The sequence below is a fragment of the Natrix helvetica genome (assembly GCF_964273705.1).
Source record: "Natrix helvetica genome assembly, chromosome: 2".
Classification (NCBI taxonomy): Eukaryota; Metazoa; Chordata; class Lepidosauria; order Squamata; family Natricidae; genus Natrix; species Natrix helvetica.
In genome coordinates, this window is record NC_138552.1 from 82,315,753 (window position 1) to 82,341,236 (window position 25,484).

The 25,484-nt window shown below is 41.9% G+C and overlaps 1 long non-coding RNA gene across 3 annotated transcripts in view; it reads left to right on the forward strand.

Moving 5' to 3' along the window:
• The window catches only part of LOC309388117, a 60,911-nt gene that overhangs the window by 19,985 nt on the left and 15,442 nt on the right, over nt 1-25,484 (forward strand). For 2 of the 3 annotated variants that reach the window (XR_014174724.1, XR_014174725.1), the window contains exons 2-3: nt 2,204-2,249; nt 6,804-6,871. This is a non-coding gene — a long non-coding RNA (uncharacterized lncRNA). Of the gene's footprint in view, nt 1-1,679; nt 1,784-2,203; nt 2,250-6,800; nt 6,872-25,484 lie in introns of those variants that run through there. The other variant, XR_014174726.1, reaches the window with a different exon arrangement.

Genomic DNA, 25,484 nt, shown 5'->3' on the forward strand with positions numbered 1-25,484 from the left:
GTAAAAATGGCAACAGGATCTAAACCCGGTGCCAGTATATTTTTTTAGAACGAAAATTGGAGGGGTGGGGGAGTTCTGAACTTTAAGATTTGATGGTTACTTTAACAATGATGTTGTTACTACAGAGAATGTAAGATGGCATGTCCTGGAATAGACCAAACGCCTCTCTAAGCTGGCATTCAGCTCCCGTGGAGGTTAACCAGATGTCAATGGTTCTACTTTTTTTGTAGTACAACAATAAATCTGTTGCTTTATGTAACAATTATATAAAGATATAAAAGATATTATAGTGGTAGCTTAGTCTGTATTTCTTTCTACTTACAACAGTTTGTTTAGCGATCATATAAAGCTACAATGGCACTGGAAAAAATAGCTTATGACCATTTTTCATACCTACAACTACTACAGCATCCCTACAGTCATGTGTTCAAACTTCAGATGCTTGGCAACTGGCTCATATTTATGACAGTTGCAGCGTCCTGGGGTCATGGGATCATCTTTTGCAACCTTCTGACAAGCAAAGTCAATGGGGAAGCCAGACTCACTTTACAACTTCGCCACTAACTTCATAACTGCAGTGATTCACTGAAGCACGGTGGCAAGAAAAATCGTAAAATGGGGCAAAACTCACTTAACCGCTGTCTCGCTTAGCAACAGGAATATTGGGCTCAATTGTGATCTTGGGTCGAGGACTGTTGTAAAACCATTTTTTGAAATTTTGTCTTTTTTATAACAGCTGCAGATTGGTGTGATCAGTATCCATGGCCAGGGAGTGTTGACTTTTATTGGCAGAGAACATATTATCTCCCTTGTCTTGATTGATGTAGACATGATGTGATTGATGTGGACATGCCCTATGTGTAGCCTTCTTGTATTCAGATGTCTTGGATTGTGTGAGGCATAAGTCAGCATTTTGGTGGGCTGTTTGTGAAAAGACCCCTTACATTCAGGTTCAATCAGAATAGAGCTGGAAGGGACCTTGGAGGTCTTCTAGTCCAGCCCCCTGCTCAAGGAGGAGATCCTATATCATTTCAGACAGGTGGCTGTCCAGTCTTTTCTTAAAAACCTCTGGTGATGAAGCACCGACAGTTTCTGAAGACGAGCTGTTCCAGTGGTTAATTGTTCTCACTGTTAGGACGTTTCTCCATCATTCCAGGTTGCTTCTCTCCTTGATTAGTTTCCATCCATTGTTTCTTGTCCTGCTTTCTGGTGCTTTGGAAAATAAGTTGTCCCTCTCTTCTTTGTGGCAGATACTGGAATACTACTATCATGTCCCATTCCCCCCACTAGTCATTCTTTTATCTAGAGCAGGGGTTTCCAAACTTGGCAACTTTAAGACTTGTGGACTCCAATTCCCAGAATTCCCCAGCCAACATGTTTGACTGAGCACATCTGGGAGTTGAAGTCCACTAGTCTTAAAGTTGCCAAGTTTGGAAACCCCTGCTCTAGACTATCCAAATCCAGTTCCTGCATTGCATTGTTCTTCATATGTTTTTGTCTCCAAGCCTTTTCATCATCTTAGTTGCTCTTTTCCTGCACTTTTTTCCGAAATCTCAACATCTGTTTTGTAACATGGTGACCAAAACTGGATGCAGTATTCCACGTGTGGTCTTACTAAGGATGTATTAAGTAGTTCTAACATTTCACCTTTTGATTCTATGTGTCTGTTTACGTGTTCAGGTGGCCTGGCCGAACTGTTCAGGAGGGCGATCTTGATTAAACCCATTTGGCTGCCTGAATGTACACCTAGCAATCAGGTCCTGCTTAAGCTTCTGCTTCCTCGGTAATTGACTCTTGCTTATTGATTAAGATGCTGATGAGTCCTAGCACTTTGTGATGGTAATGCAGCTGAGAATGGACGTCCTTTCCCTGCAGCCCCTTCTCAGCACTCGCTGTACTCCTGTCACCACGTTAGCTTTAATGGATAAAGCTGTCATCCCGAAAGCAAGAATGTCTTGAAGGCACAAAGACGAAATTAACTGTTCAATAATTTATGGAACATGGAAAGGAACAACTTTACCCTACAACTTCAGTTGATTGCTCTAAGTGTTTTGGCTGCACTTGCCTTTGCTGCACGAAGTCAGGAGGAAGCAGGATTTCATCTATCTAGCCAGAAGCCTCCAAGCTGCCTTCACACTCGATACTATAATGAGCCTTTTTGCTCACTGCATCTAATGGGTTCGTTGTTGTTGTTTTTCCTTAGGATTGGAAGCCATCTCATGATTTCCATTGGATTCATTCAGAGTAAGGTGAGAAAGTTGCAGGAGACAGATTGCAGATAAAACTGACTCAAATCAAGCATATTATCCAGTTATTATCAGTGTTTCGATAGAGTAGGTAGGGAAGCGGAAAGTGTACCAGGAGTTAAATGCTACCGGTTCGGGCCGGTTTGCTCAAACCAGTAGTAAAAAATTCTATGGTTTGCCCGAACCGGTAGTAAAACAATGCTTTAAAAAGTAGAAAAAAGTTCCAACAATCAGCTGCGCAACAAACAGCTGTGCCGCACGATCGTAGGAACTTTTTTTACTATTTTTTTACTACCTATTCGCCCGAACCCATAGTAAAACATACTAAAAAAAGTTTTTTAAAAAAGTTCCGATGATCAGCTGTGTGATAATCAGCTATGCCTGATTGTCTGTGAGGTTCCTGCTTGTTGTGGGGGCCATTTTTTGTGAAGTCCAGCTTCTTTTACATTGTGTGTGAGTCAGTTGTGCAGCCACACCGACCCGGTCACATGACCACCAAGCCATGCCCATCCAGGCACATGACACCAAACCACACCCATCCAGTCACATGACCACCAAGCCACGCCCACAGAACTGGTAGGGAAATTTTTTGAATTTCAGCACTGAAGTGAACCAATAAAAGGAACCATCCATCTACCCTTCCTATGCTTATCCGGGAACTCAGAATATTAAAGGAGCAAAAAGGAGGGTGAGTACATGAGATTTCTCATTGACATGGCCCCCTTTGATATCAGACACTGATCTTTGCTACCCATGAGCTGTGGACAAAGTGAAATGCAGTGCTGCTTCGTAGAGCTCTCAAAGGTCTTGCTTAGGTGACAATGTAGTTTAGGAGTAACCTTCACTTACACTGCAATAGTCTCAGTTACATGAGATTCATATTTCCCAGCCATTGCTACTGAGCTTAGGGAGCAATAGAATAAATTTTGTCCAAAATCAAGACACTGACAAAACTATTGATAGATCTGAGTTATAATTGTCCAAGCATTTTCTACATGACAGGAAGAGAAGATGGTTATTGTTTAGATCTCATAAAACATGGGTATCAAACTCGTTGAGTTATGTTGATTTCACGTGACGTTTCACAATGTTTTCCCCATTCGCTGAGCTGGGGTGGGCATGGCCCCCTGTCAAACTGGATCTACACCGGCTGACCAAAAAAGAATTAAAAAGTCCACCATTTCTTGGCACATATTAAGCCTTTAATTCATATTGGAAATGACAACATTTGCTTAGTCTTTATGATGATTCCAGATACTTCCACAACTCTCTTTGGGTCTTTAATGAAATATGACATCAGAGACAATCAACTAATCAACTAAACAGGCTGTGGGATATTCTGTAAGTTATGGTTAACTAGATTTCATTGAAACATAAGAAAAAACTTCCTGATATTAATATCCGAATAAAAATGGAACAGTTTATCTATGGAGACAGAGGTTTTCCATCTTTGGAGCTTTTTAAGAAGAGACTGGAATCCTCCTGTCGTGGATGGTTTGAATTGTTTCCCAGCATATTGCAGAATTGGGCTGATTTTTGTGGTTCCTTCCAACTCTATATTTCTATATTTCTGTGACTTATATGTACATTCATAATGGATAAGTATATATAGAGCTTGTTGCTCAAATTGAACTCATAGGAACACCCATGGCATTTCCTACTAGTGGTACAGGAATGGTTTCAATTCTTACTGGGATCCTTTCTTGTTTATAATCTAAACTATAGCTTTAGGATTTCCTGGTAGTCTCCCATCCAAGTATTAACTAGGTTCAGCTTTGTTTAATTGTAACAATAATGAATCATCTTCATCTCCGTGTGGTTGGACTACTGCAGTGGGCTGAACATAGGGCTGCCCCTGAAGATCAGCCATCAATTTCAATTAGTTCAGGATTTACTGGCACATTTAATGGCTGACCCTCTCCCACATGTGCCCATTTCTGTGAGATCCGCTTTATGGTGGCTTATAGAGGCTGCTTTGAAATTGACCATGCTTCTGTCTGTGTAGTCACGCAGGTATATCCAATAAAGCAAGGGTGTCAAACTCGATTTCATTGAGGGCTGCATCAGGGTTGTGTTTGACCTTGGCAGCTGGATGAGCGTGGCCAGGGGGGTGGCCAACTCAATGTCACTTATGCACTCTGCCAGCGAAAACAGAGCTCGGGAGGCTGTGACGGCCACTTGCAACCCTCTGCCAGCTAAAACGGTGCTCGGGAGGGCCACACACGGCCCTCCCAAGCTTCGTTTTCATTGAGAGGGTTTCAGGAGCCCGTTGCAGCCTCCGGAGCTCCGTTTCACTGGCAGAGGCACCACGGGCCGGTCCTTCACTATTTTCAGGGTGGCTCTGTGGGCCATATCTAAGCACCCTGCAGGCAGATTCGGCCAGTGTGCCTTGAGTTTGACAATCCTGCAATAGAAGGAACATTTATACCAGGAACATGCATCAAAGTGGAGAAATGTCATAGGAAAAAGTCTCCTGGAATGAAGGAAAGCTAGTTCAACAACCAAGGAGGGATCTGAAAAATAGCAAAAATACAGATGATCAGATTATCCCTTGGAAGCTGGGAACAATTGCTTTGTTTGAATTGTCCATATATCAAGAATGCTAACAAAATGAAAGAACAACTGAATGGCTGACAAATTTTTATTTTAATCACAATACTTTTGGGTGAAGGCATGGAGCTTAGATAAACGTAGTCTTTGTCAGTCACATTCACTTATGCAGGAATATCTGAATACTTGAGTAGCAGGAAAGAACAAGGTCTTGCTTCTCTATTTCCTGATTCCTTTTCCTTTCCACCAATCCTCATTCTTTCAGGGAATAATTACTCCAATTTTCCAGGTCCGTTCCTGAAATATTTCCTTTCCTGTTCAAACCTGTTCAAAGGTTCTCATTCTGGCCCTTCCTCTGGAAATCATGTTTACCACCATCTCTCTTCCATCATCATGGAGAAATCCCACCCAACATTTCTGAACCAGTAATTTATAGCATCCTTCAGCTGTCACAGCAGCAAGATAAAGTCGTTTTTTGTGGGCAATATATAATCCCAGCTAGATTGGATGATGCCATAAATTGCTACTACAGAAATGCTAATTAAGAAGGAGGCGATGGAATAGCTGCAGAGATGTCTTAATTGGTTATGCTAGGATCCTCCATCTTGAAGCACTTTAAGTTTCATTTATCAGCATGGCAATTTATTAGTCAGGTAGGTGGCTTGTTAGAACCTAGTTAATAGAAGCAAATTTCCTCTCCACATTTTGGAGAGTTTGAAAAACAGCCCACCCGTGCTGTCTATCCCTCATATATGTCCCTCAGTGATAGACTGCTGCTGAAACTAGAGCCTCTTTATTTCTTTTATGCCTCCTGCATGGGCATCTGATATAGTTCTTTTCATAGAGTTCTCCAATCCATTAAATTCTACCACTGGAGCTTCTGCCTGTTTTGTAAAGTTGTGAGTATTGGCTGTGTTGTCCATACTTGGCCACAAAGAATGGTCCCAATGAAGAGAATTATGCATGGTGCAGTTGTTTTCAGTTCACTGAAGAAGATATGTGGATAGAAATTGCCACACTTGAATAATGTCACAATTGTGGCCAAAGACAGTTAAGTGTCATGTTTACACAATTTCCATCAGGTAACATTTCAGCCGCAGTCTTAACATTGATTTCTCTTACAGTTAGAAGGATAATTGGGGTTCTTCCTTCAATTTTATTTGCCACCAAACGAGCTTAATTTTTGGTGGCAATTGTAATTTAACCCATCTGGAAAAACCATGAGGTTGGTGAAATTTACATTTGGCTTTGCTGGAAGCTTAGTTTCTTTGAAGTACAAGGTAATCTGGATTACAAAATATTTATCCTTATGCCAGAAAAAATATCTCACTCCAGTCTTAGTATCTGGATGTGTCAAGTAACATCTTCTCATGAAATATTTTGAAATAAGACACCTGCTTAAAGAAGGAAGATACCCTGCCCCTCCCTTATGCAAATAGATAGATAGATACTGTAGATAGATAGATAGATAGATAGATAGATAGATAGATGATAGATAGATAGATAGATAGATAGATAGATAGATAGATAGATAGATGATAGATAGATAGATGATAGATAGATAGATGATAGATAGATAGGCAGGCAGGCAGGCAGGCAGGCAGGCAGGCAGACAGACAGACAGATTTTGGGGCTAGAAATCTGGGGTCCCACCCAATACAAATGAAGAATCATAATCTTACTATGTTCTGAAATAAGTAAAACAACATACATTTCCACTTAAAAGGGGGAGCATTACTAAATATTAGAAGGTCCTTCCTTCCTTCCTTCCTTCCTTCCTTCCTTCCTTCCTTCCTTCCTTCCTTCCTTCTAACAGAACAGTTCTCTTGCTATTTATAATATAAGAGAAACTACCTCTGGGAAATCAGCATGCAAGTATGAAAATACTGATATCCTCCCAGCGCTGAACTGTAGCCTTGGTGATTGAAAATGAAGGGAAAGACGTAAGAAATAAATGTTGCATATAAGACTTTTCTAACTGTTGTAATTAGAGTTTGTTCTCAGCAGGAAGAAGGTGCCATTTTGTATGAGAAGGGATGAACAGCGTAAATGATCTCTCATCCCAGCAAGTCCAGGTAAGCATTCATTAGATCCTACAAACATAATGACAAATCACTGAAAAAGAAATCAGGCTTTCAAAATGGATTTTGATGGGGGAAATGGGTACTTTGCTCATCTATAAACTTGGTTCATTATTTATGTTGTTATTTGGGGGCTGTCACAGATGAGTTACAGAATCAGTGGTGAACTTTAATTTTTTTTAGTACCGGTTCTGTGGACATGGCTTGGTGGCCGTGGTGTGGCTTGGTGGGCATGCCTTGGTGGGTGTGGCAGGGGAAGGTTACTGTAAAATCTCCATTCCCTCCCGATCAGCTGGGACTTGGGAGGCAGAGAATAGATGGGGGCAGGGCCAGTCAGAGGTAGTATTTACAGGTTCTCAAACTACTCAGAATTTCTGCGACCGATTCTCCGGAACTGATCAGAACTTGCTAAATACCACCTCTGTAACAGAATGCATGCATCAGAAAGGAGAATAAGAACAGAAACGGGACACTCCAACATCCAATTGCTAACTAAACCTTTTAACTGCAGAATCCACCAGAAAGGACAAGAGCTATCAGTGAGGTTAACTGTAGGGCCAGAGGTCCACAACCCATATTTGCTATGTTTGAAACAAACAAAATGTTAGAAAGTTTATGACATTTATGTAGTTACTTACCAAGTGCATCTAAAGTATAGAGTGGTGTATAGCGGAAGTCAGGGGGGTGGGTTTGATTGGGAGGTGGGGGAGGGTTAGGGTGGAGGGTGGGGAAATATATATGCATTACTAATCTAGAAGATGGGATTAATGAAATATCGCTACTTTAAGAGAAACCTATATTAGGATTTATATATGTTTAGGTACAATATTTGAATGAGAAATCTATTTTAAGATGGGGGAGGGGGGTACAGTATTTGGTACAATATTTGAATGAGAATTTTTTTTAAGACGGGAGGGGAGGGGGTACAGTAGTTGTATGTGATTTACATTATATGGTGGGGGGGGGGGGGAAATTTGTTTGTGTAAAACTTTTTCAATTAAAAAAAAGAAAAGAAAAATTTGATATGCTGTTAGTGGTCCAGAAGGCACAGATGGTTCTAATTTCCAATGGGAGAATGTTGAAGAACCAAATACAGGTAGTCCTCAACTTACAACCAAAATTGAGCCCAAAATTTCTGTTGTTAAATGAGACATTTGTTAAGTGAACTTTGCCCCATTTTACGACTTTTCTTGCCACAGTTGTTGTTCAGTGAATCAAGGGGGGGGTTTACCTGCAGTAACCTGGTTAAGTGAATCCGGCTTCCCCATTGATTTTGCTTCTCAGAAGGTCGCAAAAGGTGATCACATGACCCCGGACACTGCGACCGTCATAAATATGAACCAGTTGCCAAGCATTTGAATTTGGATCACCTAGTCATGGAGATGCTGCAAAGGTCATAACGATGAAAAGCAATCATAAGTCACAGGTTTCAGTACTGTTGTAACTGAACAAATGAAGCAAACTGTTTACTAAACAAACTGTTGTAAGTCGAGGACCATCTGTATGTACAATACCCAGTGGTGGGATGCTGCTGGTTGAACAACTGGTTTGTGATTGTGTGCTTTGTGCACATGTGTGTAAAAATGGAGTATTTAGAAGCTCAGCTGCTTACCTTCCAAATCAACAATGATAACTAAAACAGCTTGGGGGGGGGGGGAGGGAGAAATCAGCTGTACTGCGCGATTGAGATGAGCTAGAAAGCAGGAAATAAAGGACAGGATAGAGAAGGGGCTGGTTGGGAGGCCCAACTGATCGTCGGAGCGAACCAGTTCGCTCCCAGCTGATCGTCAGAGCTACCGTTTCACCCGAACCGGTCCGAACCGGTTGAATCCCACCCTTGACAATACCCATCCTTGCATAGCTCTTCTAACTTGTCTATCTTCTTTTTTTCAATGGTTCAGGGAAGGCATACCGGATTTTGGTTTGCAATGCAATGTAGGTTTCTGTCTAGATAGGTTTCCCAGCTGACGGAGCCAATGTGCTTAATTCATTTGAGTGAACAAATCTGAGAGAGCAGCAGGGGACAGATTCAGGTACAGCAGAGAAAAAGCATTGTGACATATGAACAGTGATGTCCTTCAGCAGAACTCCAGAGCAGATCTCAGCAGCTGCGGATGTTCTTCAAGTCAAAAGGCATGATGAGATCGGATCAGCAGGCACATTTCCAACTTCTCCATATACAAGTCTATCTACTTTCTGGAAATGACCATGCAGGCGAAGATGGTTTATCTTTAGTTACTTTGCAAACACATCCACCCGCTTCTTCCAAGTGTATATCTTAAACTATATCAAGTATATGCTGAATGAATGAGTTTAAGGAATGAAACGAGAAAGGCAAATCACACAGAACAGCCAGTCTGATCACAAGATAGATATGTTTGGGGGGGGGTGGCGGATTACTTTCTGATTTCTTGTCCACATTGACCGCATTCAGAAGTATTTCATTAGAGGCAAAAACGAAACAAAATCAAACAAAGGAAAACAAAAATCCACTAAGAATTATTCCATGAGTTTGATCTTGATGATTTTACAGCATAGAGAAAGTTTAAACCAATATCCGAAATGGAATGAAAAAAAAAACCCTGCTCTTTGGAATGCTGTAACTCTTGGACACAAAAACTAAGACATTTCGGTAAAAAAAATCACACACACACACACACACACACACACACACAGACACACTGCCCTCATGTCCTCCTTACAAGCCTCTCATGCGCGTCTATAGGATTTGGATGAATGGGCTTTTGTTTGGACTCAATCTAAATACTCTGAATTTGGTTATAGATAAAGCAGTGTTTTACGCACACCACTGTACAAAAAAAGAAGAAGAATAGATCGGCGAAGGCGATGTATAAACAGAGCTGATTTGTGTAAAGCATTTTAATGCAACGGTGAATGCACATTAGAACACAGTAAAGTTAGAAAACCGTGGAAAGAGTAAGCTGGGCATGTGTCCTGGTGTTTCCTGAGCTGGCAAACGTCTGTCACCAGTGACTTACTTTCTTTTTAAAAAAAACAAACAAACGTGTGGATAACTCATCACCCTTCCCCATCGCAGCTCAGTTTGAGTTTCTTGATAAGCCGAATATATCACCCAGCAGGAAATGTGCTGCACACCTATTTCCTTTCTTGGCGGGGAATTCAAGACTTCAGGGCCTGGCGGGTTGCTCTCAGGTATGTCAGAAGTCCAGCTCATGCAATTTGATTCTTCATTAAAATCAGACCCATCGAGGTCTTTAGCCGAGAGCCTCCTGCAGGAGCTGGGCTGTGGAATGGCTCTCCTGTTCCTACACTTCTACTTAATCGGCGTAGAGAAACTCCCTCTTGACTGTCTTCTCCCTTGAAACTTGAGAAGGAGCCTTACTAAATAGGCAGAAGTAAATATTTCATTCACGTCATGAACGGGGAGCCCCCCACTGCCATTCAGCAGAGTTCAGTTGGGGCGCAGTTGATTTCTTCCTTCCCTGATCCCCCTGCACCATGGCTCCAAATGGATCCCATGGTAGGTGGAATCTTCGGTCCCATGTGTCACCTTAGGAAGTTGGTGCACTGCAATTTCATTTAATATTGCATACGTTTCCATTAGGAGTCGATTGCCCTCCGTTCTCAGTTTAAGACTCCCTGCTTTGCTCTCCGTTATAGCTTCTGCTTTTAAGAGGCTGCCAACCCACATCGGTTTGCTCGCTCTGATGATACCTCCCCGTGCCACCTTGGATTTCATTGTTTTCAAGCCTCACCTTTATGTTGCAGATGTGCTGGGGCTTCCTGGAACTGATTTTCTAGCGAACAGAGATCTCTCTCTAATACTTGGGAAGGGGGTGGAGAAAAAAACTTTCCCCCGTATATCTGTAGAAAAGAATGAGGGGGAGAGTATAATTTGGAAGCGAAGAGGAGAAATAGGGAATATCAATTTAGAGAATAAAGGCTACTGCAAGCTCTGGGGGAAAAACAAAAAAGCCTCTCTTTTTTATACTAGGGTAAAAGTAAAGGTAAAGGTTCCCTTTGCACATATGTGCTAGTCATTCCCGACTCTAGGGGGTGGTGCTCATCTCCATTTCAAAGCCGAAGAGCCAGTGCTGTCCGAAGACATCTTCGTGGTCATGTGGCCGGCATGACTAAACTCCGAAGGCACACGGAACGTTGTTACCTTCCCACCAAAGGTGGTTTTTTATTTTTCTACTTGCATTTTTACATGCTTTCGAACTGCTAGGTTGGCAGAAGCTGGGACAAGTAACAGGAGCCGACTCTGTTACACGGCGCTAGGGATTCAAACCGCCGAACTGCCGACCTTTCAGATCGACAAGCTCATAGCCACTGAGCCACCGCCTCCCTGTACGCTAGGGTAGACAGTGCAAAGAAAAAGAGCTTAAAGCAGCCTTGTATCCTATATATTTGGCAGAGCTGGGGAAAGAAGAAAAAAATTGCAACAGGGAAGCACAATCCAGGTCAAGTTACTCCATTCAGAAAAGAGTTCCACAAATTATTTCTCTTTTAACATGATAAAAAGATCACACCCCTTCCACAATGGAATGCCTCTGTCCATCATTTATTACCACATACAGTATTTTTTAAGATTTGAGCCAGGGCTTAAAGAGGAGTTTTCCATGAACTCGCAGCTCCTATTATTTATTCTGGTTTTCTAGAGAGTGGGTGTTTTCTTACAACTAGCAGGAACATTTACATGTACAAATGGCGTGTGTGCGTCTACCTGGGTTTTGGGTGACATTCAATGATATACCTTAAGAGGTTTGGGGCTGTGTTTGAATTGAAATAAGAAATGGCTGATTCTAAGCCGTTCTAAGTAGAGCAAGATCAATGAGGAACAATCAATCAGAAGTCCTTGATATAGGTCACTTGCACTTACAAGTTAAAAAGTGGACTTACAGTAAAGACGAAGCACGTAACAGTAATATATAATTCTATAGCAATGGATTCTGAATCTCTTTGTCATAAGAGAATGAGGTAGATCTTTGCAGGAGGACTTCAAGGGGGGAGGATCCCAGTTCCCAATTTCAGACAACACTCAACATTCAGAGGGTTACAAAAGCCTTGGGCATTTCTGAAGGATCATCAGAAATGTCAGGATTCAAAGTAATAGACCCATACTAAGCAAAACTCCCGGGCAGGTGAATTCCTTAAAGAATAGCTTTATTGAATATATCGTATTGGCACAAATCTGGTGAAAACCGATTCTGAAGAGTCCCACGGTTTTCACCTATTTAAAAGTAAAGGTTTTCCCCTCAACCTCAAACAATCAGTCACATGGTCCAATCAAGGCACCATCTGGTGGCCCGAGGACATCACTCCTCCTTCCTCCGGCCAGGCATGAGAACGTCCTTGGTTCCCAAGAGAAAGTATTTTATTTTGACTACCCAACTACAGCTATCTCTAATCCCCCCTCCATATCCCTCAGCTCCAGTGTGGCAGCACTGAAGCTCCAAGATGGCTTCAGCAAGGCCAGCTTCAGAGTTGACATGCTTCCCCCCTCAGTTGAAGAGGATTTCCTGCAAGACAAAACACAGTTTTCACTGCCATGCTGCAATTCAACATTGGAGCTTAGAAGCCTTCCATAGATGTTTACCTGTTCCTGCCTGCCCGGTGTTCCATTTCGGAGATGAGGAGTTTTTCAAAAGAAAGTGGGTTTAATGATGCAAGAATAGTGAGATTCTCACAGTGGAAGGAATATTACTGCATTGAAATAACACAGTGTGCCAAGATTTATAATATTACAACAAAAGGCGGGGGGGGGGGAACTTAGTGCAATGTCATTTGATATTCTGAATAGGACATATGGATATGACTTAATTACATAGTATAATATGTACTGATTCAATGGAGACAGGATCTCTTGAATTTAACCCCTATAGAAATACACAGAGCACTGTCATTCTATACCGGTATTCCTTGACTTACACTGGTTTGTTTAGTGACCAAAGTTACAAAGGCACTGAAAAAAGAGACTTATGATAGTTTTTCACAGTTACAACCTTTATTGCATTCGCCATGATTACTTGATCAAAATCTGGATGCTTAGCAACAGATTCATATTTACGACTGTCCCAAGGTTAGGTGATCACTTTTTGTGACCTTTTAACAAGCAAAGTCAATGGGGAATCCAGATTCGCTTAACAACTGAGTTACTAACTTATTGACTGCAGTGATTCACTTAACAACCAAGGCAAGAAAAGTCGTAAAGTGGGGCAAACCTCACTTAACAAATGTCTCACTTAACAACAGAAATGTTGGGCTCAATTATTGTCGTACGTCAGGGACTCCCTATACTCATTTCCCAACTGTTTGCTTTCATAGTGTTTCCTGTGCAGAATATTCTGGCTGCTGAAAAAGATTTTGAAGCTGGATATAGTAAAAACTTTGGTTCTTCTTTAATTAATGTATTTCTTGTCCCCATATTGGTTGCATTTCATCAGTCAATATTGGTAACATCCTCAGGGAGATAAACAGCAATAACAATAAAATATGATGCCTATTAAATTTTATGGATGGAGGGAGGGAGGGAAGAAGGGAGGATTACTGCAATGTGCTGTACATGGAGCTGCCCTTGAAGATTATCTGGAACTGGCAACTGGTCCAGAATGCAGAGACATGTGCTGTTTGGGATATCCCATGCTTCACCTGTGTAACACCATTGTTATAGTGTGTGAGCTGCACTGGTTTCCAGTTGCTTTCCAGGTTGCTTTCTATTCAAAATAGTGGTTACCACTTTTAAAGTCCTACATGGCACAGAGTCAGGTTATTTGAGAGCATCTGCCCACTCTACACTGTTAAATAAGGTGGGCATGTTCCAGGATCTCTGAACTATTGCCACCTGATGGGCCTCAGTGCCTTCTCAGTGGTAGCTCCTGTCCTTTGGTCCAGCCTCTTACCTGAGATCCAGAACATCCCTACTCATTTAACCTTTTGGAGGGCAGTGAAAAAGTGGCTATTCTCCCAAGCATTGGGCTTGGAGAGTGGTTGAGCTGTAAGGATGTTTGGTCTGGCACCTGAGGAGAAGAATGCCTTTGGTTTTAATGATGTTTTATAGATTTTTGTGAGCCACCTTAAAGTAGAATAAAATATGAATTAAAATATAAGAATGAAGACGTGGTATAAAAGGGACAGTTAGAAGCTTGCTTAAAGGAACAGGAAAATGTCATCAGCCTCTAACCACAATATGTTCTAGCCAACGTCCCTATGTCAAAAGTCCAAACCACAAGGTTCAATTAAAGTTCGTTAATGACACGTCGTCCATACCTGTAACAAAAGGAGAAGTAAGACCCCCATCTACTTATAAGGCTTTTTCCCCAAAATAACCAATAGGAAATGAGTTAAGTATTTCCGTGTTGCGCTGCTTTTGAGAATGTATAAGAATGTGTGCTTCGATAATGAAGGTTGTTCAGAATTTACAATGTTAGCCATGTGCTAGCTTTCTGAACCTGGCAGCCAAATAAACTTTTCCTGCATCCTGAGAAGTCAAAGCCTGTCATTTTCTGCAACAAACTAGAGGCATTGTATGAATGAAGTGGTCATATAAATCCTGGGAAGGAAGGAATTTTCTACAATAATGATCTTTTCTGAGGAAGGTCGCCATTGTTACACATCTACCTCTTCTAATAAATAGAGGAATGCCTGCAACCTTGTCTCTGCTGAATGCTGTAAGTAACATGGAACATGCACAGACATGTATACATTATATTTTTGCTGAATTCATGCTTTTGTAAAACTTGAGAACTGACCCCAGCTTGGTTAAATAAGTGTCCCAGTAACCACTTAGAGCAGGAGTATGTAATTTTCCACGGCCTCAGAGTTGTAGCCGACCTATGAGTAGTTGTTCTCCAGTAATGTATAGAGCTAGAAGAAAGACACGGGTGGGGTCAGAATGAACTTTGATTTGATTTAATAAAATACAGTTAATAGAATAACTAACATAATTACATGCAATTAGTGTAATTTACTCTCTGTGTACTTAATCATTTTTTTCTTTCCTACACTGGCAGGCCAACAGCTAAATGCATCAGTATCTCCTAACATTCCTACCTAACATCAAAAGTAGCTCACAGTAAACGATTAAAATCTATCCAATTAATTAGTGACTAAGGGAAAAAAATATGCTAATTTTCTTCGTAATACCTCACCCGGGGGTATTATTGATACTACATAGGAAACAGCTTTGAAAAAGTTCATATTAGTAAATTATATAAATCGGCAGTGGGTAAACAATTTTCTGTCAAATCCAATGTTTGTTTTAAAAGAACAGGCGGTATGCCAAAAGAGAATAAAGATGAAACAAGGTATGCATAAAGTCAGTCCAGAGTTAGTGGGGCTTTCTTACTTCTCTTCCAGACCAAAGAGTAGGGAGAGAGAGAACCAGTGGTGGGATTCAAATTTTTTTACTAATGGTTCTGTGGGCATGGGTTGGTGGGCAAGGCATGGCTTGGTGGGCATGGCAGGGGAAGAATACTGCAAAATTTCCATTCCCACCCTACTCCAAGGGAAGGATACTGTAAAATCTCCATTTCCTCCTGATCAGCTGGGACTCGGGAGGCAGAGCATAGATGGGGGCAGGGCCAGTCAGAAGTAGGATTTACCAGTTCTCCGAACTACTCAAAATTTCTGCTACCGGTTCTCCAGAACTGGCCAGAACCTGCTGAATACCACTTCTGGGAACTGATTATTTTCAGGGAACACTTTAAGTCTGACTAAGTCTGGATAAAATTAGGCAGAGAATCCCAAGAGCTGGTTTGCTGTAGTGGTTAAGTCATCAGCATAGAAGCCAGGAGACTGTCAGTTCAAGTCCCTCCTTAGGTTCAAAGCCAGTAGGGTGACCTGGGCTATTCACTCTTTCTCAGTTGTAGGTAGACAGCAATGTAGCAAACCATCTCAGACATCTTGTTAAGAAATTTCCAGGGACTAGTTCAGGCAGTCACTAAGAGTCAAGGCTGATTCAAAGGTCCACAGGATAACAATAATCCTGAAGACCTGAAGACCAGCAGTGGGGTGAAAAGTGTTCCCTGTATCTCTTTGTGGTCATCTAGTCCAGGGGTTCCCAAACTTGGTAACTTTAAGAGGTGTGGACTTCAACTCCCAGAATTCCCCAGCTAGCATGGGAACCCCTAATCTTGTAGTCATCTAGATTTTTGCAGTCAGATTACCCTGGTGCTAAATAATATAAATTTTCTATTTATGTTTTAGACACGGTAGAAATATAGAACCAACGTATGCCTTATTTATGAAAAAAGCCTCCATCAATATATTTTCTATAGTCCAGCATGATAGCGATAGCCTTTGCTCCAAGAACCTTCAGGGGAAATTCCCACCCAGTGCTGAAATCTTTCCATTTCCCAGTCCCGACTGCATCACTATCTCCAATCTATAAGTAACATAAAGCTTTATAAAATAAATGTCAAGGAGTGCTGACTTTCTGCAAAATTTGCCCTTATTCCTCTGCTGTATTTCTGCGCTGTTTGTGAGTTGCTTTAATATTTCTGAGTGGCCTAATCTAACTGAAGATTTCTCAGTCTTCTGAGGTTCTAATTTCTCGAGAAACAGATCTGACATGATCTTGATTTCCTTCAATAACTTTCCTCTACCTCTTGGGAAATTTATGTCTGCTTTGGATTTTCATCTCAGATCTTTTGTGAACAAGAAGAAGGTAAAAGATATATGTAATTTCTGCCCCCGCCATCCCCACCTCTTTTGGTCAATAAATTTCTCTGGGCATCTTGAACAATTCTTGTTGCCACTTTCATTGACCTCGTATTTCTTATATTAGGGGCTTGAAAACATTTTAACCTAGGTGAATATCTTCTTCCTCTTCCTTAGCCTTAATTTTCTGAGTTATTATGGGCAAGTAGTTTTTCCTGTATTTTATGAGAAATGTTACAGTTTTGTATACGTGTGTGTGTGTGTGCGCGCACGCACACACTTTTTCACTATTTCAGCACTGTAGATGGCACTGTTCCCTCTACCAAAGTCCTCCTGAATCATGGTTCAAGAATGATGCTGAGTCTAACCATGGTGCTTTCTTGAAAAGATGAAGAACCGAGTTCTTGAACCCTTTATATTCAGAAAAAAAAACCTCCAGAGATGTTTTAAAATATTTTTCAAACACTATATTGTGATAACAGTGGTGAGTTTCAACCGGTGTAACAACCAGTTTGCTTTGCGCACACATTGCATTTGAAATCAGCACTAAATCGTACCTTTTCCTGCAGCCCCGGTGAGTAAAACAGCTGAGACGCGGCAATCCACACCAGTCATCTTGGCTTCAAACAAAGGAAATATAGGATGGAATAGGGCAGGGGTAAGAGGGTGGGGCCAGCTGATCGCCGGATCTACTGGTTCACCCAAACCGGTCTGATCCGGCTGAATCCCACCCCGTGTGATAAAACTGCTGCATACAGTTTTGGTTACCCCATTACAAAAAAGATTTGGGTTTGACTAGTCTAGAGAAAAGAAGGACTGGAGGGTGGGGGCACACATTATAGCAGCATAGCAGCTCCAGAGAGAAGCAGCCTGGAAATGAGGAGAAACTTCCTAACAATGAGAACATGGAACAGCTTGCCTTCAGATGTTGTGGGTGCTTCATCACAGGAGGTTTTTAAGAGATTGGACAGCCACATGTCTGAAATGGTATAGAAGCAGGAGGCTGGACTAGAAGACCTCTAAGGTCCCTCCCAGCTCTATTCTGATTCTAAATTCTAGAGATGATTTATTGTTTCTTCTTGTATTCCCTTGCATTTCTGATATCCTAATTGTCACAGTCTATTCTAACTTGCACAAGCCCGGTCCCTTGTCATTGTAACCCACAATGCTTCCCATGATGGAGAAATGGAGACAGGCAGGTATGTGTGCCTGTGTTTGTACATCTGTGTGATGCTACAACAGTCATTCTACTTTTATACTATATTATTAAATATATAGGTGAAATGTAATTTGAAGATTTAATTCATAAAATTATAAATATCGATATTACTTATTTGCTATGCTTTGAAAGCTTCCCCCCTCCCCATTGCAGCCTTTAACCTGTGCATGGTCAGAGACCTGTCCCTGATTTAGGCACATATGATGAATTTCCAAATATAGAATATAAAGCTTTTGCCCTTTAGTTGGTTGGTCTCCTTCTCATTACAGTTTTGTCACGATTGGCTAGAACCAGCCTGAGACCAATCGTTTCAAAACAGGTAATAATCATCTCCATGTGCAGCTTATTTACAAAATCATTTATTATTCATCTGACTCACCTTGGCTGTTTTTGGCAAGGAAATGGTAAATCTGTGATGGAAGCAAATCAAAAGAGGAGAAGATCATTACATACATAAAAAATCTGTCACCTCCTGGGCAACCATCTATATCAACAGCATCAGGATCAATATCTAGGAACATAACCAAAGCCCTCCTGAATTAGAGTGAAGTCCAGTTTTCTTTTTTCTGTGCAGCGAGCGAGAGACCTCTGGGAAGCCCTGAAGTCAGAGGTGAATCCAATAGCCCTCCCTCGCGGTTGTTCCACTAACTAGATTCTTCAAGAAATAAGGAATGTCAGCCCCTTTGTGTCTCTTTATTCTCTCTTCCTCATAACGAATGCAACACAACGCATCATGGGACACAAGCGAGGTATACACTTTTTCACCTGCCTTACATTATTGAGTAGTGTGAACAGAGAAATATACTACCTAGCTATGTTAGCTGATGGAAGGAGGACTTTCCCAGCAAGGGGAGGAATAGGATTTCATAAAGCCAGTGGCAAAGTTACACATTTTTTCTCCATCAATGCAGAGTTCCTTATCCAACCTCTGGTCCATAAAAGAGGGTCGCCCATTGAGTATTTATTTACATTTATTTATTATTATTTTCTGCTGGTCATCTCCTCTATAAGGTGACCCTGGTCAGATTTCTTTAATGAACTAGCAAATGAGTGACATAGAGGTTAGAGATTGGGCCCGTTTGCTGGAGTAAACACCAACCGATTTATGATTTGGGACCAGCCATCCTTTGTTATCTTAACTTACCTGATGTGGCTGTAATGCGGCCAAGAGAAAAGGAGGAGGAGAGGAGGAAAATTAAGGAACCTCTTTAAGCTGGTTGGAATTTAATAAGCAATAGCAATAGCACTTAGACTTATATACTGCTTCATAATGCTTTTTACAATCCTCTCTAAGCAGTTTTCAGAGTTAGCCTCTTGCCCCCAACAATCTGGGTCCTCATTTTACCCACCTTGGAAGAATGGAAGGCTGAGTCAACCTTGAACCGGTGAGAATTGAACTGCCAGCAGTTGGCAGAATTAACCTGCAATTCTGCATTCTAACTGGTGCACTACCACAACTTATAGTACAATAACAAAATAGATTATTAGACAAAATCAATACGATTTTGAAATATTTAGTTTTGTTTTCAGAGTGGCTTTTACACCTGCCTTTTATGAGGGGTTTCACAGCACCGCTATATTATAGCTGCCAATGTTGAACAGAAAGGGGTTTTGTGTTGGCAGGCCACAAGAAGACACGCAAATATTTAGCAGAATTCCAGTGGCTGACTGACTGTGGAGGGAACAAGCTAAAGCAGATCTTCAGGACCAAGAAGACCCCAAACCTGTTGGGATTGGGTGCCATGCTGCTTCCTCATCAGCTAACAAGAAAGAAGCCTTCTAAAGACAGACAGTAATTGCCACATTGTTCCTTTACAGGGAACTGCATCAATAATTTCATCGTCCTGAACCAAGGATACATATGTGTGTGTGTGTGTGTGTGTGTGTGTGTGTGTGTGTGTGTGTGTGTCTGTCTAATACAACTGTCTGATATGTAATACACCCCAGGTTCAATTCCCAGTAAGGATATGGCTAGCTGACGAGAGCTAAATAGCTTGAAATAGATCTATACTAGTCTCCCTTTATTTATTTATCAGCACAAATGCAACACAAATGTAACAAAGGCAACATAAAAAATGGCTTTCTGCCTGGATGGCTCCTAGGGTGAGCCGAAAGACAGAAAAGGGAAGCAGTATGCTCCCTCCCATATTTGGGCATACCAGGGGTTGTGACACAATACATACCTATTTCCCTGGCTTAGCTGATAAAGGAAGAGAGCCTGTGGCTTAGTGGCTAATACAACTGCCTGATATGTAATACAGCCCAGGTTCGATTCCCAGTAAGGGTATGGCTAGCTGATGAGAGCATACATACATACATACATACATACATACATACATACATACATACATACATACATATTCCAAAATAAAAACCATCTTTAAAAAAAATCACAAGGACAGCATCTTCCTGGAACCAGATGTGGCCTTCTTGCCATCAACATCTCCTTCATCACCAAGGTATAATATTGATTTATAGTTACCATACAGTATCTTCTGGATGACGCTGAATTTCATGGAAAGCAATCCTTCTCTGTCAATTAGAATTGCTAGGGGAGGTTCACTGAAAACATTTGTGGCATTCCATAGAGAGATCAAATTCCATACTGTACGTGGAATGCATTGTGGGGGAAAAAAGTGACCAGGTTTAGTCAACTCTTCATCTGCTAAAGTCATTCCATCGGTTAAGAAGATCACCAATCTTTAATCCTCTGTTGGTGGACAAAGCCTGTGGTGAATGGAAGATGTGAGATGCTTTTTCCTTATATTTTGGTCATTCTTCAGTCATTTCAGTGCTGTTGAACTAACTTCCCAATGCCCATATGTTCAGGGTCTCATCACCCACAGTTTTGTTATCTGCAAGAAACAGCAACTACTAATGAAACAAATTTGCACTTCTAGTACTACTATGTGGTTCTTCTCACTCTTTACACAATCTGGGATGCTGCAGTTGGTGACCAGTTTCCAATTAATGCAGGCATGGAAAAGGCTCCTACAGAATATAATACTGTATACATAGCAGTGCAAAGCATACAATTTATGTAAATGCACATAATGCTCGGGCTAGCTGTGAAACACTAAAGTAACAATCCACACATTGATTTGAATTTTATTTCACTGACTTCAATGAAATCTCTATCCAGGTCTAGATGATATTAGTTTGATATGTTCTTTTTTTTTTAAGCTCTCGCCAGCCAGATGTGTGAAATATTGTTTTCCTCTTAATGTTTCTCCTTATATTTTATATTTAATAATAATACAATAATACAATAGTAGAGTTGGAAGAGACCTTGGAGGTCTTCTAGTCCAACCCCCTGCCTAGGCAGGAAACCCTATACCGTTTCAGACAGATGGCTATCCAACATCTTCTTAAAGACTTCCAGTGTTGGGGCATTCACAACTTCTGGAGGCAAGCTGTTCCACTGATTAATTGTTCTAACTGTCAGGAAGTTTCTCCTCAGTTCTAAGTTGCTTCTCTCCTTGATTAGTTTCCACCCATTGCTTCTTGTTCTACCCTCAGGTGCCTTGGAGAATAGTTTGACTCCCTCTTCTTTGTGGCAACCCCTGAGATATTGGAACACTGCTATCATGTCTCCCCTAGTCCTTCTTTCTCTTAAGCTAGACATACCCAGTTCCTGCAACCGTTCTTCATATGTTTTAGTCTCCAGTCCCCTAATCATCTTTGTTGCTCTTCTCTGCACTCTTTCTAAAGTCTCCACATCTTTTTTACATCGTGGCGAGCAGAACTGTGTAAATTTGTGTAAATTTAATCTGAAATATTTGTGATTTCCCATCTGCCGCTGGTTGGCATTCACATAAAGTCACCACAGTGCCTGTTTTGCCCTGCCCCTCTTTCCTTGTTGTTGATAAGCCTCATCAATGTAGTGCAGCCAGCCTAGTCCTTAACCCATAAACAAGCATGCTGATTTATTTTCTGTCTAGCAGTACACTCATTGCTTTCATCTAAAATATTTATTGCGGTATAAATAATTACAAGTGGAGAAAGCATTTCCCACCAATTTCCCAAGCTCCCATTCTGATACAGAGTTAATACCAGTTATGCCCTAGTCTGACTAAAGAAACTGACAGGCTCATTCTGTGCATGCTGACAGAAAATGCACACTCTGACGGAAAGCAGTGGGACTTTAAACTCGACTTTAAGCTGCCTCTGCCTTCAGTGGGTCAGTGCCCTGAGTCCAGTAGGGCTCATCCTCAAGCTTTTTTGCTAGATTTTGTCAATGCCTTTTTGAAATAAAATAGAATCAACTCATTTGGTCGTGCTTCTGGTTTCCCCTACAAGTCTGACATCAATATTGCAAATCTGAAAGTACAGCCCATATCCTTTACAGCCCAAGACACTAGGGGGGTGGGTTCTCCTCTGAGTCTCTTGCCTTGCTCCTATCCAGCTTATCTGATCTCACCATTCCCTTGGCAGCAGGGGTGGGCTTCAAAAATTGCAGCAATGGGTTCGCTGCCCTGTTGCTGGGTGGGTGTGGTCATGGTGGGTGTGGCCTAGCTGGCCTACTGCACCATGGTGTGGGGGGGGGGATTTTTTGCCCTCCTCAGGCTCTGGAGGCTTTTCTCCAGTCTCTGGGAGGGTGAAAACTGCTTCCCCCAGCCTCCAGAGGCCAGAAACTGGCCCATTTCCCCACTTCCGGAACTTCCGGTAGGCCCATTTTTCACCTTCCCCAGGCTCCAGAGGCTTTCTTCCAGCCTCCGGGAAGGCAAAAACTGCTTCCCTTGAGCTCCGGAGGCCCTCCAAAGGCCAGAAATGGTAGACCCATTCCCCCCCCTCCCAAGCCTCCAATTGGCCTTGCAGTGATGAATGGGCCATGTGGAGACTCCTGGGAGGGCAGGGTGGGGCAGGAAGGGCGGAATGGGCATGACCAGCCAGGGTGGTACTTGGGGGTTCACCGAACTGGGCAGAATCCTAGCTGGAGGATTGCCCGTACCCGTGCAAACCCCCAGCAACCCATCCCTGCTTGGCAGCGTCATTTTGCCTAGTTTCGCAAGGTCATTACCACTTCTCATTATACACCAACAGAAATGGAATGGAAGCTGTCAAAAGAATGGTCCGTTCCAACTTTTGGCATGAATGGGGAAACTTAATGAGGTCACATAAGGACTTGGATGGGGTGCGGTGTTCCACTATGGTCAAAGGGGGAGCACTTCTCTGGAAGAACATCCAGTGGACTTCATGATACTCTGAGATGACTGCACGGGAAGTAACCTAACCTAATTGAGAGGACAGATTCTCAACTCTATTGTGAAAGAGGTTCTGGTTTTAGTGGAGCTTGCTTTGGATAAATAAGAATCAAGGGGATGTCTCACTTCTGAGCTATGCTAACTCGAAAGGCCAAGAGTGTGCATACAACCGAAGCCCTGGCTTTCAAAGTAACACTCTATGAGTAACTAAAGAAGAAAGACGAGTGATGGGATGATGCTGACATTGAAAACAACCCCAGAGTCAACAGCTTGTGTTTCAAGTACAATTTCTCACTTCTGCTCTGGGGTTCAATTACGAAGCACCCCCTTCTCTGGACCCTCGAGGATGATTTAAAAATAGTGAGCTACCGTATCCTACCTTGAGACAGACGTAATGCCTGGGCATCCCCTTTTTCAGCACCTGGTATCTGCTGAGGTAGGCATTTCTACAGGGCCGGTGTGATCAGATGCAAGTCTGGACTAATTTACCTCATATGGCATCATATTACACTGTAGGCAAGTGGCGGAGCTGTAGCTAAACAATGTTTTCAACATTTAAAATAGAATGCGGGAGTGAAAATGCAAAGCGTACAACTTAAATTTAAAAGTTGGGCACAAGAGTGATAGGAGAAAACTCAGGATTGCATTTAACTTTTTTTGGCTGTCATATACTCCCTTGGTTAGATTTCACTCTTACTATAAGCACATATCGTGAAGGGTCTGGCCAAATGCTTCCATTTTATTTGGTATGTGAAATCTAAGAAGAATGCTTTAAACAAGAGGCTTTATTACAAGAAAACAATCTAGCAAGATTCAAAAGCAATTTATACAAGAGACAGAAATATTTTGATTGTGGATGGACTGTGTCCTTGTGGCTGTGAGGGAAATGCATTACCAATAATATTTATTTTTGTTGGTGGTTGTAATTATTATTATTTTATTATTAAGCTGAAGTAAAGGAGGTGAAAGAGACACTGAAATCCAGAATATATCCCGTGTGTGTGTGTGTGTGTGTAATTATAATTGAATTCTAAATAGTGTTACAGAGAATAAGTCACAGCTTTTTATTTCCTTTTATTCTTTTATTAAAACATTGGATATTATTTTGGGATTATATAAATTTTGATGCACTTTTCAATGACTTTATAAAACAATGCCATTAAAATAAAAGAACTGAGGCCATTACAGAAAGTTTTAGTAGGGCGTGCACATTTTTAAAGATGCTCTTTGCATTATTCAAAGCTTTCTCAAAGCATCTCTTTGAAGTAATGTTGAGAAGTGAAGTGATCCTTACTTCTAAAGTTCAGAGTGGAACAGCTACCCTACTTTGTTTAAACCAATAAAAATAAAAATGACTTCTGGGTGTTAGATTGGGTAATGGATAGGCACACACAGGCTTAACGGTAACAAAAGCTCTTTATTAAGTACAAGTGAGAAGAATCCAGCAAAGGTTGAGTCTGACAGCAGCCCTTTTATAGGGAGCTGTCAGACCCATCGAACAATAGGATTAAACCCCTGTTCCTGACGGAACAGAGGACCTTGGTAGAAACCACTGTAGTTAGACTCTTGTTAGAGACACCCCTCCCCTCTTGGATGGAACAATCCTACTTGTTATGTAGTCACGCAGGTAGGCGGGCTTTTGGGTAGCTCTGCCTGACCTGCGCAGTTCAGTAGGAACGGACGGACCTGTTTGTTCCGCAGTTCTGCTTGGTGGCAGCTCCTGGAACCTTTCACAGGCCGCGGTTGGAGCTTCTAGAGCCGGTTTGTTCGGAGCTTGCTGCGGGCCTGCAACCAAACCAGATAGGTTTCCTGGTACCCTTGGGCTTGAGCTGGCCATGGAAGGAGTGAGTGTTTGCTTTGTTTGGGTAGGGCTTTGGCTAACTCATGCAGGAGTTACCTCTGGTTGTCTAAGAGTGGAGTTGGAGAGGCAGCCACGGAGTTGGTCAATATGCCTTCTCCAATTCCTACCGTCCTTGAGCTCTAGGAGGTAAGAGCGAGGCCCAGTGATGTCTATCACTGTGGCAGGAAGCCACAGAGTTCCCCCGGCGTAGTTGTGAGCATATACCGAATCCCCTACGCTAAATGTCCGACTCTTGCTTGTGGAGTCTGGGGATAATGAGGCACAATAATTGGAGTCGTTTTACTGCGGCAAATGTGGCAGCCTCGGCTTTGCCCCAGGACCACTTTGTGTTCTTAGCCAGGAGAAGGTGTAAGGGCTCAACAATGGTGGCTTTCTGTTTAAGAAAGATGCTGTAGAAATTAAGGAGCCTGAGGAATGCCTGCAGCTCGGTTTGACTGTGAGGTGTGGAGGCGTCCTGAATTGCTTTAATTTTTTGTGTGGCTGGGTGAATCCCAGAGCCATTGATTAGGTACCCTAAGAATTCAACTCTTGGCACGTTACTTTGGCATTTCTCTTTTTTAAGACGGAGGCCTTTGTCTCTAATTCAAGCCAAAACTGTTTGTACACATTTTAAAAGTTGCGCCTCATTTGCAGTCGATACTAAGATGTCGTTGAAATAGGGGACGACTCCTGGAATCCCCT